Raw genomic sequence first — 14,846 nt, 5'->3', positions numbered from 1 at the left:
AGCGTATATTTTAATGAAGATACTTTTGCCATTTGAAAGGAGTATATACTTGAAAGGACTCTCAACGAGCGCTCCCTGCTTTTCGCACCTTTTTTTTTGTGGGGTTTGAGAAAGAACCTGAACCTATTCTTTCTTATATATTTTTTTTATTTGGCTTGGAATTCTGGAAAAACTTTTGGCGGCACTGCAAGATTTATGTGCATAAGTTGGTAGCTAATATTTCATAAAAGTCGAGACGCAGACAGAGCCAAAAACTGAAGCTGAGAAATGGAGAGAGAGTTAACTTTTTTTGTGCTGACAACTTTGCATTCGAAAGTTGCTGACTTCCCCCAGACAGGACCAAAGGGGGATAGAGAGGATCCTAGGCCCAAGTCGGCTGCATTTTATGGTTTATAAGTTTTGCATAATGCAGTCAGTCGGACCGTCTAATAGTTATGACCATGATGAGCTCTACCGCAAAGGGAATAATAGTAGAAATAGAAATGGAATTCTGAAAAAGCTGAATATTCATGATGAGCTGAGAAAATTTGAAACCAAAAAAGGCAGAGGAACATTTAAAATTTTTTTTTTGCTTGCTTATGAGTATTTAATACTTAACTTGCCACTCAAAAATTACCCAATTAGTAAACGTTTAATTGCTTGATTTGATAGGATAATGCAACCCGAGAAAGCCCAATTTATCCGATTTAGAGAAACATATTTTTGGGCAGCCACAAAATCGAAATTTCTCTCTTTCCCTTTTATCAAAATCCCCCCTTCCTGAATCGCATTTAGCTGACTTAAATTACATATTTGCCCAGCGGCAACACTCAATTAAGTAATTAACAAATTACATAGGGAAATGAAAGGATAGAAGGGGGGACACTGCCATTCAAATCCACTTGCGAGTGTCTGTCTTTCGGGCTCTGATTTGCATACAAAGGCACACACACATACACACCACACACACACACATACACACGCACACACAGAGCAGCCTTTAGCCCCTCTTACACTGCGAACAATGGCCCTAACTAGCTGTAAAACAAATAATAAAAAGCAAAACGCAAACTTTTGAGGTTTCATAATGTCAACAAAGAGTGGAAAAGCACACACAGAGAAACAGAAAGAGAAAGAAAATGGAAATGAGAGAGGGATAGCGAGTTTCCTGTGGTTCTGGTTCATATTTTACGCTTCAATAAAATTGGTGAAAAAAGTCCCCGGTTCCCCCTTCTCTCCACCGTTGCGTTGGGAAAAAGTGAAAATTGTGAAAAATTCACTCCCGTGTGAATTATTAAGTTTCACATGGCAGTTGTTGTTTTCTTCCTTTTTACACAAATATATATGTATATATACGTTTGAGGGGGAAAATGTGTGTGTGTGAGCTTGTGTTTGTTTGCAAAAAGCACACAAAGTTTTTAATAAACTTTCGCACGCCAAGCGAACTCAACTTTGAACCCCCTCAAAAAAAAAAAAAAAAAAAATATGGGAGGAGCAAAAAGAGGCACTGACGGAGGCCTATAAGTGGCCAAGAGGGGGCACACACACACACACACACTCATAGTCATGATTTCATTGTGGCAAATATTTTGAAAGCAAACTTGGAGCAGTTGATTGTTGGCCCTGCTTTTTGGGGGCTTGTCAAAGGCCGCCAACAAGTCGAAAGTTTGCGGCCTGCACTTTTCAATGTTCGCCCCTTTGAGTGCCACAGAGTCAGGGGGAGGAGAGATCGAAGTGGGGCTGCTTTTAATGGGTTAATTAAATGAAAGCCAACTAAAACTTGGCTCGATAACTAAGGGAAAAAGTCAGGTGATGCGGTAGAAGTTGTGGTAGATTTTAAAGGATTGAAGCCTGAAAGCTCTTTACAGTCTTTTTGAATATTTATTAAGATGAATCATGGGTTAAAAATCAAAATCTACAAGTTAATTATTGATGAAAAAAGTAAGCCTTTTTTTAAAAGGCGTTAAATTACAAATATTTTACCAATCTTTTTAATACCCTTGAATGGTATTGTTATTTTAGTTTGAATCCTGTTACGCTATGAAGGAGTAATTTCCGACCCTATAAATCATAAATATTTTTGATCAGCATTAACAGGAAAAACGATCCAGCTATATCGGGTCGAAATCTATTTTTTTCAACATTTTTCAAATTTTGCAAATTTTGTAAGGGGTTACATCATTAAAATTGCCAAAAATTGAAAAAAAAAATTGAATCTCTTTAAATGTTAAACAGAGTATGCAGATTCATTACCCTGATAAAAACTAACATAGGAATGAATGCTTTTTTGGCTTAGTTATGAATTCTATAAACTTTGATTGGTCGATTAAAATTTATGTTTCCAGAAGATAGTTTCCTTTCCTTTCCCCTTTGAGTGCCACAGAGTCAGGGGGAGGAGAGATCGAAGTGGGGCTGCTTTTAATGGGTTAATTAAATGAAAGCCAACTAAAACTTGGCTCGATAACTAAGGGAAAAAGTCAGGTGATGCGGTAGAAGTTGTGGTAGATTTTAAAGGATTGAAGCCTGAAAGCTCTTTACAGTCTTTTTGAATATTTATTAAGATGAATCATGGGTTAAAAATCAAAATCTACAAGTTAATTATTGATGAAAAAAGTAAGCCTTTTTTTAAAAGGCGTTAAATTACAAATATTTTACCAATCTTTTTAATACCCTTGAATGGTATTGTTATTTTAGTTTGAATCCTGTTACGCTATGAAGGAGTAATTTCCGACCCTATAAATCATAAATATTTTTGATCAGCATTAACAGGAAAAACGATCCAGCTATATCGGGTCGAAATCTATTTTTTTCAACATTTTTCAAATTTTGCAAATTTTGTAAGGGGTTACATCATTAAAATTGCCAAAAATTGAAAAAAAAAATTGAATCTCTTTAAATGTTAAACAGAGTATGCAGATTCATTACCCTGATAAAAACTAACATAGGAATGAATGCTTTTTTGGCTTAGTTATGAATTCTATAAACTTTGATTGGTCGATTAAAATTTATGTTTCCAGAAGATAGTTTCCTTTCCTGTTTTTTTTAGTAACTTTTAAACAATATTTAACCTTCTTCATTTCTCCATTTCCCATTTTTAAAGACTAGACTCTTAAACATATATTTTATATATTAAATAAAAACTTATATTTTCTTTTAAAGTCTCTTTTTCTTTTCAGGGCTTACAACTTTAAGCTGGCCATAATCTGGGATTTCCCCTTGCGGATTTTCTCATCTCATTTAGGCTTGTCTCCCTAGGCCCTGTCCTGTTCCTGTTCCTGTTTTGCTGCCACTTCCGCCATATTCATTCGGTTTATGACTGCAGCTAAACCAAAAATCCAATCAACAAAGTTGTAGGTGCTTCCCAGGACACAGACACACACGCACACCGTGAAATTCCACCTTCCTCTTCAGTTTTATAAGCTTCATTTAATTATATTGACATTGTTGGAGTCTGTATATATCTTCGTTTTTTTCGGTTCAGGTGAGCTTCCTCATTCCTCATTTGAACTTAAATGCCATAAAAATGGGAAAATAATGCCAGAGCGCGGAGCATAGAGGAGTCGGAGCCGAGCAACAAATGCTGATAATAGAAATAGCGACGAGTTTTTCCGAGGAAAAGCGAAGGAGGAAGCGCTGGAGGAAGGACTCTGCGCGCCACGCATAAAGTTTGCACATAAATTTTCCAGCAAAGAGGACCGCTGAGCATGCCATTGACTTTAAAGGCCACAAATGGCAATCGAGGGAATTGCCGGGGTCACGGGGGACAGAATCTGAGGTGAGGTCAGGGTTCAGGAGCAAAAGAAGAACAGGGAAGCTGCAAAACTCGGGGAGCAATCAAAGGTGAAAAACTTTTGTGAACTATGCGGCGCAAGCGAGAGCACACAAAGTCAATATTAATATTCACTTAGGTGGCAGCCAGAGGGGTAGATAGGGTCTCGGGGGTGGCACTCTCTGACTGACAATGGCCAGGGAAAAAAAGAGGCAAATGCCAAGCAAATTGAAAATGCGACGAAAAACGTGAGATGCCGTCTTTGCACTCCTCTGGTAGCTCCTATTCACAAAGAGAAAATGTGTGAATTAAGGGAAACCATATTTATGAAATTATAATGCTAAAGACATACATTTTCTAGTCATAGTTTGGTGTATAATAAATATTTACTTTGTATTTTAAGCGAAATAATAAAAGAGTATTAAAGGGATAGAAATCGAATTATAATTTTCTTCTGAACTTTGCAAGGTTTTTCTTTTGGCAAAATTGATTTAAAATTTTTATTTATTATCTGTAATTATATATAATAATAATAAAGTCCCTAAGATTCATTAGGTTGTCTGAGCATTAGTTAATAAACTCCTCATACCTTATATAGTCACCAAATTCCTTTTCTAAACTTGGGTGCTTATTTTATGCACTTCTGTAAAAACCCTAAATATTTTTTAAATATCCAAAAGTTCCCAATTTTCACACAATTTATTGCTTAATGATACTTCTTCTTTACTCCTTAATTTTTCCCAGTGCCTCAACGTGCCCGTGTGCGTTTATTTTTATCAAGATTAGCATTTGCTCCTCTTCCACAGACTGTGGTGGGCCTCGGCCCTCCACTCCTGCTCTCTACTGGTCTTTTCCCAGCTTTTCCCCCACTACCTCCTGGCCTAGACTTATTGGATGGGCAAACACACACACACACACACACACAGAGGGGGAAATGCTAAACAAAGAAATGAATTCCCAGATTTTGCACGCACAAATTGTCTCCGGCGCGGCGGCTGGCTGAGTTTTTCCCCGGCATTTTCCCATCAAAGATGAATTGCTGTTGTCACCACAGTGCACAGAGCACAGTGCAATGGCAGCCGCTTTCCTAATGCTTTTCCTAGGCTTTTCTGGCAGCAGTTTCCATCCCACTTCACGCATAATTAATGCAATTGTGCTGTTTGGCAGCTAAATAAGAGTTTTGTTGTGTTTAGTTTTTCGGTCCGACTCTGGTGACAAAGTGAGTGTTCGTCCAAGTTTGTTCAATTCGTGGCTGCCAAGAAAAACTAAATAAATTCAGGAGCAAAATACAGCGAAAAAGATGTCCTGGCAAAGTGCAGTTTTGGCACAAAAAACAAACTATAAATAAAGGTTTTTTTGAATAAATAAATTTGGAGATTTATCAAATAAATTTTGAGTAAATTGTGCTAGGAACCATTTAATGTATAAATATATATTCTAGTACTTAAGCAATAACTTAAGCTCCGTTTAAGTAAAAACCCCAGTAAAAGAAATAAAACAGAAATAAAGAAAATCCATCAACTAAAATTGCAAATGCTGGCCTGGGAAAATGACAAACTTTGCGCACATGTGATACAGCACTCGCCTTTGGCCAAGAATTTTAATTTAATTTAATGTTTTCCTCTTTTTTTTAACACTTTGCTTGATTTGCAACACAAAAAAAGAATAAATGAAAAACGGAGAGAAGAGTCACCAGCAGCAGCAGCAGGAAAATGGCTTAATAACCAAGAGCCCCCAGGCAGCACACACTGGCTGAGTAGGGAGAAAAAAAACTGCCTGCGTTTTCCCGAGCATTTTCTCCTAGTTCCCCCCTATTTTTCCCCCTGCCTTTTCCACTGAATTTGCAGACGCCGTGGCAGACGCCAGACGAGACGCCATGCGGCAAAATAAAAACCAAAAATACAACAAAACACTCGACAGAGGTATTTAAAAATATATACATATATATATTCCTTTATATATATATTGTATATATCTGTCGCTGTGTATATATCATCAGGAGAAGTAGGAGAAATAATGCGACAATTGCATTAAGTCTAGCTAGAAAAAAAAGGAGTGAGGCTGCCAAATGAAATATTTTATCTTTATATGCAGTTCCTCTGCTGCTGCGGTGCACTAAATGTTTAAAATGGTTTAGAGATTCTTAACTCGTTTTTATTGTGCCATGTTATGGCCAGGATAAAGTTGAGTTAGTGCAAGTGGAAGAGGAAGTGGGAAAAAAGGGCTAAGAGCTTAAGCCTCAGATGATATAGAAGCCGTGGCTGCAGCACTCAAGACTCCACAACTTTATGGCGGCACGGATAGAGGAAGTTGAAAATAACACTAAAGATTGGTAAAATTAGGAAAAAATATAAAAGGAAACTGGAGAGAAAGACTTTAAGGCGTTTAATTGTGAAGAAAATTGGGAGGAAACTTAAAGTTAATTAAGGAAAAGAGAGAATGATTTACGCTGTCAGCTAAACCATTAAACGTTTCTATGTTCACTACAATAATTAATTTAATTAAATTTCCACTTAATCAATTGCATTTTTCCTATAAATTTTCCTTAACATTCCTGCCTGCTTACTATATACATATACTTTTTCTCTTAAATATTCAAGCCTTTACCTCTAGAAATTGCTCATACGCCGCATTGGACATTCTAAAAATCAATATTTTTTCTGGGGGAAATGTCGGTGGCAGAAAAAAGAGTACAACGCACTTTTCGTTTTTTGGCTGCTTCCCCAAACTCCAGTCAAAATAAGAGCAGGAAATAAATGAGGCAGTTGGTATACAAAAAAATAAAAAAAGGAAGCATAACACACACAAAAAAAGCAAACTTTAGGCCACTGGCACAATAATTTGGCACGCAAACCTTTTTTTTGTACACACACACACAGCGAAATAAATAAAAAATGAAGTGAAATACATTTTGGGAGTCCAGAGTCCTCGGTTCTGTGTCCCGGAATCCCGAGTCCCGAGTCCCTAGCCCACTGCTGCGCACATTAAAAAATGGCCAAAGTCAACGAGGAAGGGCCTGAAACAGCAGAGAGGCCTTGTGAAAAAAGGCAACATATCTCGATTTTTTTGGGGTAGGTCCTAGGACCCTTTCATAGTTTGCTTTGCGGATAAACATATAACAATTAGAGTCCTTGCTCCGCTCGGCGTCTTTGTTCTGTTGGATTGCCCTCCTGGGAGGGGTCTGCTTTCTGGGGTTTCATATGGGAAGTTGCAGGTCCAGTTAAATATTTGAGTAGATTTCATATTTAATTCACTCTAAGGGAGTCCCTATTTTATGCTCCTTTTTTTCGGTTGGCGTGCCTCACACTCACACGGGAGACTATGCAAATGAGCCTCACAATTTGGGTCAAAGTTCAGGGAGTGGGCGTGTCTCGGTTCTTGGGGCGGATATTTATGGTGGGCCATATGTGTATGTGCTGTAGAATTCGAGTTGGACTCCAGATAATGTGAGTGGGTCAGGTCGGGGAAATATATAGCTCTGAGACAAGAGTCGGGAAAAGTCGAATTTAATGTGGCAGAAAATTAAGTTGTGAATGCACAGAGACCCCAAAACTTTACATTTTTCTCTTTTGTTTAAAATCTTGCCCAACAGACACTCCCGCTTATTTTAAGTTCCTGTCACTTAACTATAAATTCCACATATTTTCAAAGGGTTAATATAAAATTTACCCCTCTACCCCTCAGCCACGCCCTCAATGGCAAATATGTTGTAAAAATTTTTACAGTCAACAAACAAACATAAATTAATTTAACAAATGAACAGAACCGAACAGAAAAGAATCCCTGGAATTTAACCTGAGCACATAAATTTTCTTTCACCCACCTCTCTACCCTAAAAATTTTCCGGCGAGAAAAACAAATGTTCATTAATATGCGAGACACATCTAGCACAGCTCTCGGCAGGGGGAAAATGGAAAAGAAAATGAGGAAATAAAAAGGGACAAGGAATTTTCGGAAATTTATTAATTGGCAGCTAAATAAGTGGCGAGAATTAACATGTTAATAATATTATTAAGAAAAGAAAAGGTCTGAGGAAAAAATTGGGAAATGAAATTCTAAGAAGCAGCAGAAATGTGGAAATTTTCTTTTCAAGAAAATTGTATAACAACAGAATAACGAGCGCGGAGGGGAAACCAAAGAAGATTTGTTAAAAATTCACATAAAAACTAATGGAACATTTTGCAGATTCCCAAAAATGCCTTTTAAATAAATAAATTACAGAAAGAATATTAAAGAAATTCTCTCAATCTCTTCTACAGCATTTAGTGCCAACACTATTTCGGTCAAGTGTTTTCCAGCCACGCCCCCACAAAGTGGGCGGAGTTCGTAGGAGGGAGAAGGAGGTAAAAGAAAGATCTGAATTCATTGCCTTTTAATTGCAGTTGGCAGCCAAAAACCAGAGAGAGATTTTCGGAACTCATCGATTTTCAGAGGGCGTTCGACTCTCCTTTATTTTCCCCCAGCTTTTCTTTCAATTTTCCCTCACACACACACACATTTATATATATAAATTCGATTGTTAATTGAATGGCGAGGGGCCAAGTTGAAAAATGGGCTTGACTCCCAGCCACCTGTTGAGTTTAGCTTGAGTGATTTATGGGACTAAGAACTGGGCGACTTTTACGAGAGGGAAAATCCTAGCCAAAAGAGTAGAGTTAATTTCTGTCTATGTGAAATTCTGAATGAAGTGGCTCCTTTCATGTATTTAAAAGGTAAATCGATTTAGGCTCACTTTACCCCATGAATTTCCATCAAGCCAAGGCCAGGACTTATTCCTGGTAAAAATAAATCAAAAACAAAGTCAATGAAAATCAATGAACAGGACCCGAAAAAAAATGTTCACAGCAATTTATATTTATAACAGGGAAACGGCAGCCACAAAGAGGCTCCTGTGAAAATGGGGGAAATTCGGGTAGGTTCCATTCCTTTCACACACGATGCCTATAATTGAATTATTTTTACGCATAAAATTTATTTATTCATGTTGCTTGCATGTGGGATTCCCCCTCGGACTGCCAATGGAAAGCACGTAAATGTAATTTAAATTTATTTAGTCAAACCAAAAGAGGCATTGCCAGGGCAACACAAGCAACACATATTTGATGAAGTAATATATATATATTTATATATACATTTACTGAATGCCAAAGGAAAATCGGCTTATTTCTTTGACACACTGAGCCAATTCTTGTGTGTGTGTTTCTTTTTTAGTGAGAAATTCTCAGAGCGACTTGTTGCTCATTTTTTTGGCCCTCATCCCCCTGACTTTGACATGGATTTAATTAAATTTTTGTCAAAACTTTCTTGCTAAAGAACTAGAAAGCAGCGGAAGTGGAGATAGAGAAAAAGGGAAACTGTTGAGAGAGAGTTTTTTGGGCCCTTAAAGCGTTTTAGCAGCTTTACATTGTTTGGACTTTTTACTTTTACTTTTCCTTGGTTTTTGCCCCCACTTTTCCCGGGTTCCTCATTTCCCTATTTACCTTTCCATTTTCCTCTCTTTCTCTCTGCATATTTTTTTGTGCGGAAATGGAAAGAGCTTTTGGCAAATTTCAGAGCTCCGTTCTGGCATTTCCGTGTTGCATTAAAGCCAGCACCCACCCAGAGCCTTCTTTCTGGTCAGGAAATTTGATGAAAAACTTGTTTAAGCCCGATGCCAGTCCTCAACAGGTGAGCGAGGGCCACAAAATTGGTTTTATATGGCATTTCCCGTCGAGTTGAGGCAGGATGGGATTGGTAATTGGAACTCACCTGGCTGCGGATGAGACTTTGGATGACGATGAAGTGTCCTCCAGTGGGACTCGGCCTGTCTTTCTCTTCTCTGTCTGTCCGCCTGGCTGCCTGCTGGCAATTATAGCATCGCTCTGAAAGGAAAACATTGGAAAATCTAGGTCAGATAATATGGAAAAGCTGAGCTCAGACACTGTCTAAGGGGGGAGAAATGATAAAAACTCAAGCCCTTTCCGGTACAGTTGCTTATGCAACTGATAACTCCAATAACTTTATCGATTGTTTTAGCCCGCATTTCGCATCTCTCTCTATCTCTTTCTTTCTCTTAGCCACGTTAAGTAACCAATTTGATATGAACTTTCGGCCTGTCAGCAAAGTTTTCATCACTGTCGGCCGGGCTAACAACTTAACTTAACTCAGATTGGACAAGAAGTTGCTGTTGCACATGCAGCACATGCAACACGCTGTTGCACATCTCAAAAAAGTCACGCATGCCTGACTTTTGCAGGGTTGCAAAAATAATAGTGCATTTTAGTTTTGAGAACTATTTGAAAAATACCTTCTAAACTTTTAAGTACCTAAGCTAAGTTTAAATATTAACATTCTTTGATTAACGATATTTGTGCATGAATATATTTTCGACAAATTCAAAGATCAAGAATATATATGATTTATAAGGTCGAAAACGACTCCTTAAAAGCGTAACAAGCTTCTGAGTAAAATTATTATACCATTCTTTGAGTCGATACTTACACTATTTTTTAACCATTTATACCTTTTTATACCTTTTTCACATTTTAGAGCGCAAAATATCATTATTCCAACCCTGCTTTTCACCTTCTTCTACTAACAACCCCTTTCCCCAAGTGCACTTTAAAAGGAACGACCACAGCAAACAGGACACAATCAGGACACGAACTAATCGCCACATCAGAATGTCAGGTGGCTTGTTATAGATTTCCCTGTGTGTTTCCTGCAACACTTTTTGCACTAAGCAGCAGCAGGAGCAGCAAACATGACGTACTCCTCCTCCTCAAATATGACCTCTTGTCTGAGGGAAAACCCTGGCTGGTTGCTTTGCTGTCAGCTGGGTTTCCGTTCGACGGGAAAATGTCGGAAAAGTGTTTGCCAAAGAAATGGGAGGGAAAAGAGCCTCCCTTTTATATATTAATGAGGAGCATATTCTCGCTTTGCTGCCAAATCAGAGTTACGACATCTTCGCTGGCAACGCGGAGGGCAACGTGGCGTATACTTGATCTTGTTACACGCACAGCTAAATGTCAATTTATTTGCCACACTCGAAAACACTAAGCCGACAACAGGAGCCACATCCTTCTCTGCCCTCTCCCCTGTCAGCCCCCTCTGTTGTCCTCCGTTTGAGATGTAATCGATGAGCTCTGCGGTCCTTGACTGACTTCCAGGACCGAGGACGCTGTCTGCCATGAATTCTCTTGGCAATTTGATTAAAACTCATTGCCGGAAATCGAATTATGCTGGAAATTTATGCGCTTGAGCGCAACTTTTTAATGATTTTAATCATCATTTATTCTAATTACAGCGAGATATGATTATAACGAGCGGCAATTGAAAATGTAACCACTTAGAAGTTGGCTTTTGGGCATTGAAATGAGGCGGCAACTTAAAGGGGTTTAGTTTTGTGGGCCTTGAAAATAGGGAAAATGTGAATTTAAAAAATAATTTTCAGGCTTTTACAAAAGATGAAATCTTTAATAGTGGTTAAAAAGTATTTTATTCTTAATTTAATATTACATTTTTAGTAAAGGTCCTTGGCATTCTTTCATAATAACTATATAAATAGTGCCTTTGCCTATTTAAATATATAATAACCTTCTCTTAGGTTACTGCTTTGATGTGTTGAAATTTCGAAATGTGGTTAAAAATCCTTTAGAAACATCTGAGCATTTTGATTACATTTTCTACATTTGTATACAAGTATATTTCCCTTTAAACCTTCAAAAAATGTGGTTTAGAAAATGTCAATAAAAGCCTTTTATAAACCACAAAGCATTTCTTTATTTTCTATTTTATTCTGTATTTCTCTACCAGTTCTTAGAGATATATATGTATATAAATATATGTTTCAATTCAACTTGCCCTTTTCATGGGCTTTATGTGGTGCCCATTGTGTCTGCATTTCAGGTGCATTTTACGCCCTGTTTATGATGGAGAGGCGGGTTCCCAGACGCAAAGTGTTTGTAGGGGGGCGATCCTGCCGCTGAAGATCCTGTCTTGTCAAATGTAGCCCAATGGAAATTCCCACGTCGCAAGCGAAGGTGAAAAGTAAAAGACGGGGGCGTCGTGGGCAAATCAAATGGTCAGCTTTATTGCGCTGCATACATAGTACTAACTCTAGCTTAAATGTAAGGGCCGCGCTCCCGACCGATAAGCTACGCTTAACAGTGCGAGAGCGGGCCCGAGAAGTGGAGCGCGAACAAGCCGTCCCTCAGCTCGCTTAGCAGCGAGCGAAGCTCGGGAATTCGGGAGCGGGCGTTCGCGAACATCGAAGAGTGGGCGCGGGAGCGCTTAGACTAGCCCGATGAGCAGTGCTCGAAGAGCCGACTTGCGGGAGTGCAAGAGCGGCCAAGGCTTTGGAGGTTCGGTGGACAGAGGCGGCGCCGCGGCCGCCGCGAAGGGCCTTCTGACGTGAACACAAAGAAATCCCCGTAAATTGAAAATGAAAGTTGGAATGCAAACACAAACACACACAAAAGGGCAGCCAGTAAGCGAGAAATATTATTTTTATGTAACCTTCTATTTTCGAAGGCAAACCGCAGACGCGGTAGCCAGAGGAGGAGTCCTGTTTCAATATATTTTTTGTGTTGCCTTCCAATTCTCGTGCTGGTCACAGCTGACGGTGAGAACCCGAAAGTCAATAATGCCGATAGACGGCAAATAAAAATTCCCTTTTATTTTTCGCAGAGCTAACAGCACGTTTCGTTATTGTTTCGGAAGGACCCCGCAGACAAAAGGCGTCTAGGGTTTTATACGAAATGAATGCCAAAAGCAGCCACGCAGCAGAAATTCGGAAGCAAAAGGGCTACCGCCTAGCCACGAGCCATCCTTTTGGCTATTAATAAAATGCCAATGAAGGCTTAGAGCCCTTGTGAAAATCCTTTTCCGCCAGTCCAGTCACCAGTCGGTGTCCTCGGCAATTCACTCCTTTTTATTTTTTGTTTTTGCTTCGGACTCTTGCCAATTTCTCGCCTGGCTTTGACTTTGACTTTGACTCGCTGGCATTGTGGCTTTGTTTTCATTTCAATGCCAGACACCGTTGCAGTTCCATTACGAGTGGAAGGCCAGAAGCGGAAACGGAAATCGCTGGACAACTAACAAGCAGCGGTAACAATTGGCGAGTCCCCCAGGCCAGTGTCCTCTCTTCCCTTTTCTCCTCCCAAAAGTCAAAGTTAGCAGACGGATTGAATCCTCCCAGCTCTTTGATTGTTTGATGTCTCGTCTGCATTGTCTCTAGGATTCTTTTAATTTTTTTGTGTGATTTTCCAGCGACCAATTGGCAATTATTTTAGACAAATAATTGCCCGACAAGGAGAAATTGTTTGGGGAACGTGGCTCAACTCCCAAAGCCAGTTAACTTTTGTGTCTCCCTTGGATAGGAGATACTCTCTCATGTTCCTAGATTTAAGTTACACTGGAAGTGGAGTTTATTTGAATTGGACCCTCAAAGAGTTTAATTTAAAAATTATAACTTATATTTTAGACAGAATTCTCTGATCTCTCTAGGCTTAATTTTTGTGTCCTGTAGTTTAAATCAAACCCTTCACAACTTGTTTCTCTCTCTGAAACTAATTAAACTTCAACTCTAGTGAAATCATAATATTTTGCAAGGCGGTAACTTGAGAAACTGTCTCGCACTCGCTTAAGGTATTTGGTTACCCAAAGGGGGAGTACCAGTAAGTGTTTGTTATGACGGAAGCCGCTCAACTTAATTCAAAGTTCAGTTCAATGTGGCAGCTAACTGGTTCAGAGACCAAAGTCTTGAACCCCCAACCTCCGTTGGTCATACGAGACACTTGAGAAAGAATCCGCTGCCGCTGGTCTTGGGAAACCTAACACTCTGCGTGGGTGTGTACTCGTGTACCCTCAGTACTTGGAGCTCTTTTCATATTTTCAGCTTCATTTGTGGGTCATTTGTGCTGTGATTTAGTTAGGGAGGGCCAAAAGCCGAAGCTAAGCGGATTTTAAATGCCGCTCAAGTGGTTTGCATGAGTTATGAATGGATAATTGCCGGCGATGAAAGCTGCTGCTGCCGGGAATTGGGTGCAACGAAGGGTGTTAATTATCAAGGAGATGTGTTGGACAATTCCACGGGATTTGTGCTTGTGTTAAATGCCTAATTAAATCAGGTTAAACAGGTGGCTAATTTTGGTAAACTGAGTTTAAGGCGGGTTTAACAGAGATTAAATTAGGTAAATATATTATTAATAGAGGTTTCTAAGAGATTTTCAAATGGTTTATTCATATTTAAATCCTGAGAGAGGAAACCCCAACTATCTTCCTTAAACTGACACCTAAAGTCTATCGCCTTTGGCTACCTTTAAAGATTCTGTACATATATGAAGTATCTCTCAGAGATATATATTCAATCTGTGGCGTATGGGGCATTGTGGATGCTGACAGTTGATTGAACACTTTTTGAAATGACAAAAACGCCCCACGGGTGACATTTCTCAAAACACTTTACTGCGTCTGCACTCGGTTCACTTTTCCGCTGTCGTCGTCGTGGTTTTCCCTCAGGTTGCGTTAGGTGTTGCAACCTTGATTTACGAGTCAGTTTCGGGAAGGTTGAAGGTGGGCAAAAAGGGTGGCAATGGGAGGAGGATGCCATTTGCATAGCGTTGGGCCAAAACGGAAAGGAGCCAGCGGCCAATCATTAAAACGTCGGCATGATGAGTTCGCCCCAGACTCCACCTCAGAGTCCTCGCCAGTTGTATCCCGAGGCTTCTCTCGCGGTTTTAAATTACCATTTTAATGTTGCCCAGTGCCGTTGATTGATGTGGTATGATGCTGATGCCGAGATGCCGATGCGGATACTGTTTTTCAGGGGCAGCATCAACAGCACAAGCAGCAAGCAGCAGCAACAGCAGCATCAGTGGCAGCAGTCAAAATGTAAATGCTTCCCCCACTCGCAGCCAAAGTGAAGCGTTTTTCCTCCTAACAAGCTTTTGGCATTTTCGTCTACCGTTTTCGTCTTAAAGTCGTAAACCAAAAAAAGGAAAAGATTCTTTTTAATGCTGACCATAAAATGGAGGTTTAGATGTATGAAAAAAAAACAGAGAAAACAGGAGAGAGAAGCTACTGTAAAATAGGCTCGAATTTAAAATACCCGGTATAG

At 39.4% G+C, this 14,846-nt stretch overlaps 1 long non-coding RNA gene across 2 annotated transcripts in view; it reads right to left on the bottom strand.

Moving 5' to 3' along the window:
• LOC147644500 (uncharacterized) overlaps positions 1–14,846 on the bottom strand; it is a 101,220-nt gene that overhangs the window by 1,197 nt on the left and 85,177 nt on the right. For both annotated transcript variants that reach the window (XR_015270399.1, XR_015270400.1), the window contains one exon: positions 9,497–9,609. This is a non-coding gene — a long non-coding RNA (uncharacterized LOC147644500). The remainder of the gene's footprint in view (positions 1–9,496; positions 9,610–14,846) is intronic.

This window comes from Drosophila serrata, unplaced genomic scaffold (assembly GCF_035046125.1).
Source record: "Drosophila serrata isolate PLE 108 unplaced genomic scaffold, ASM3504612v1 contig_165, whole genome shotgun sequence".
Classification (NCBI taxonomy): Eukaryota; Metazoa; Arthropoda; class Insecta; order Diptera; family Drosophilidae; genus Drosophila; species Drosophila serrata.
The sequence above is the reverse complement of the archived record's forward strand: the minus strand, read 5'-3'. Positions and strand labels throughout refer to the sequence as shown.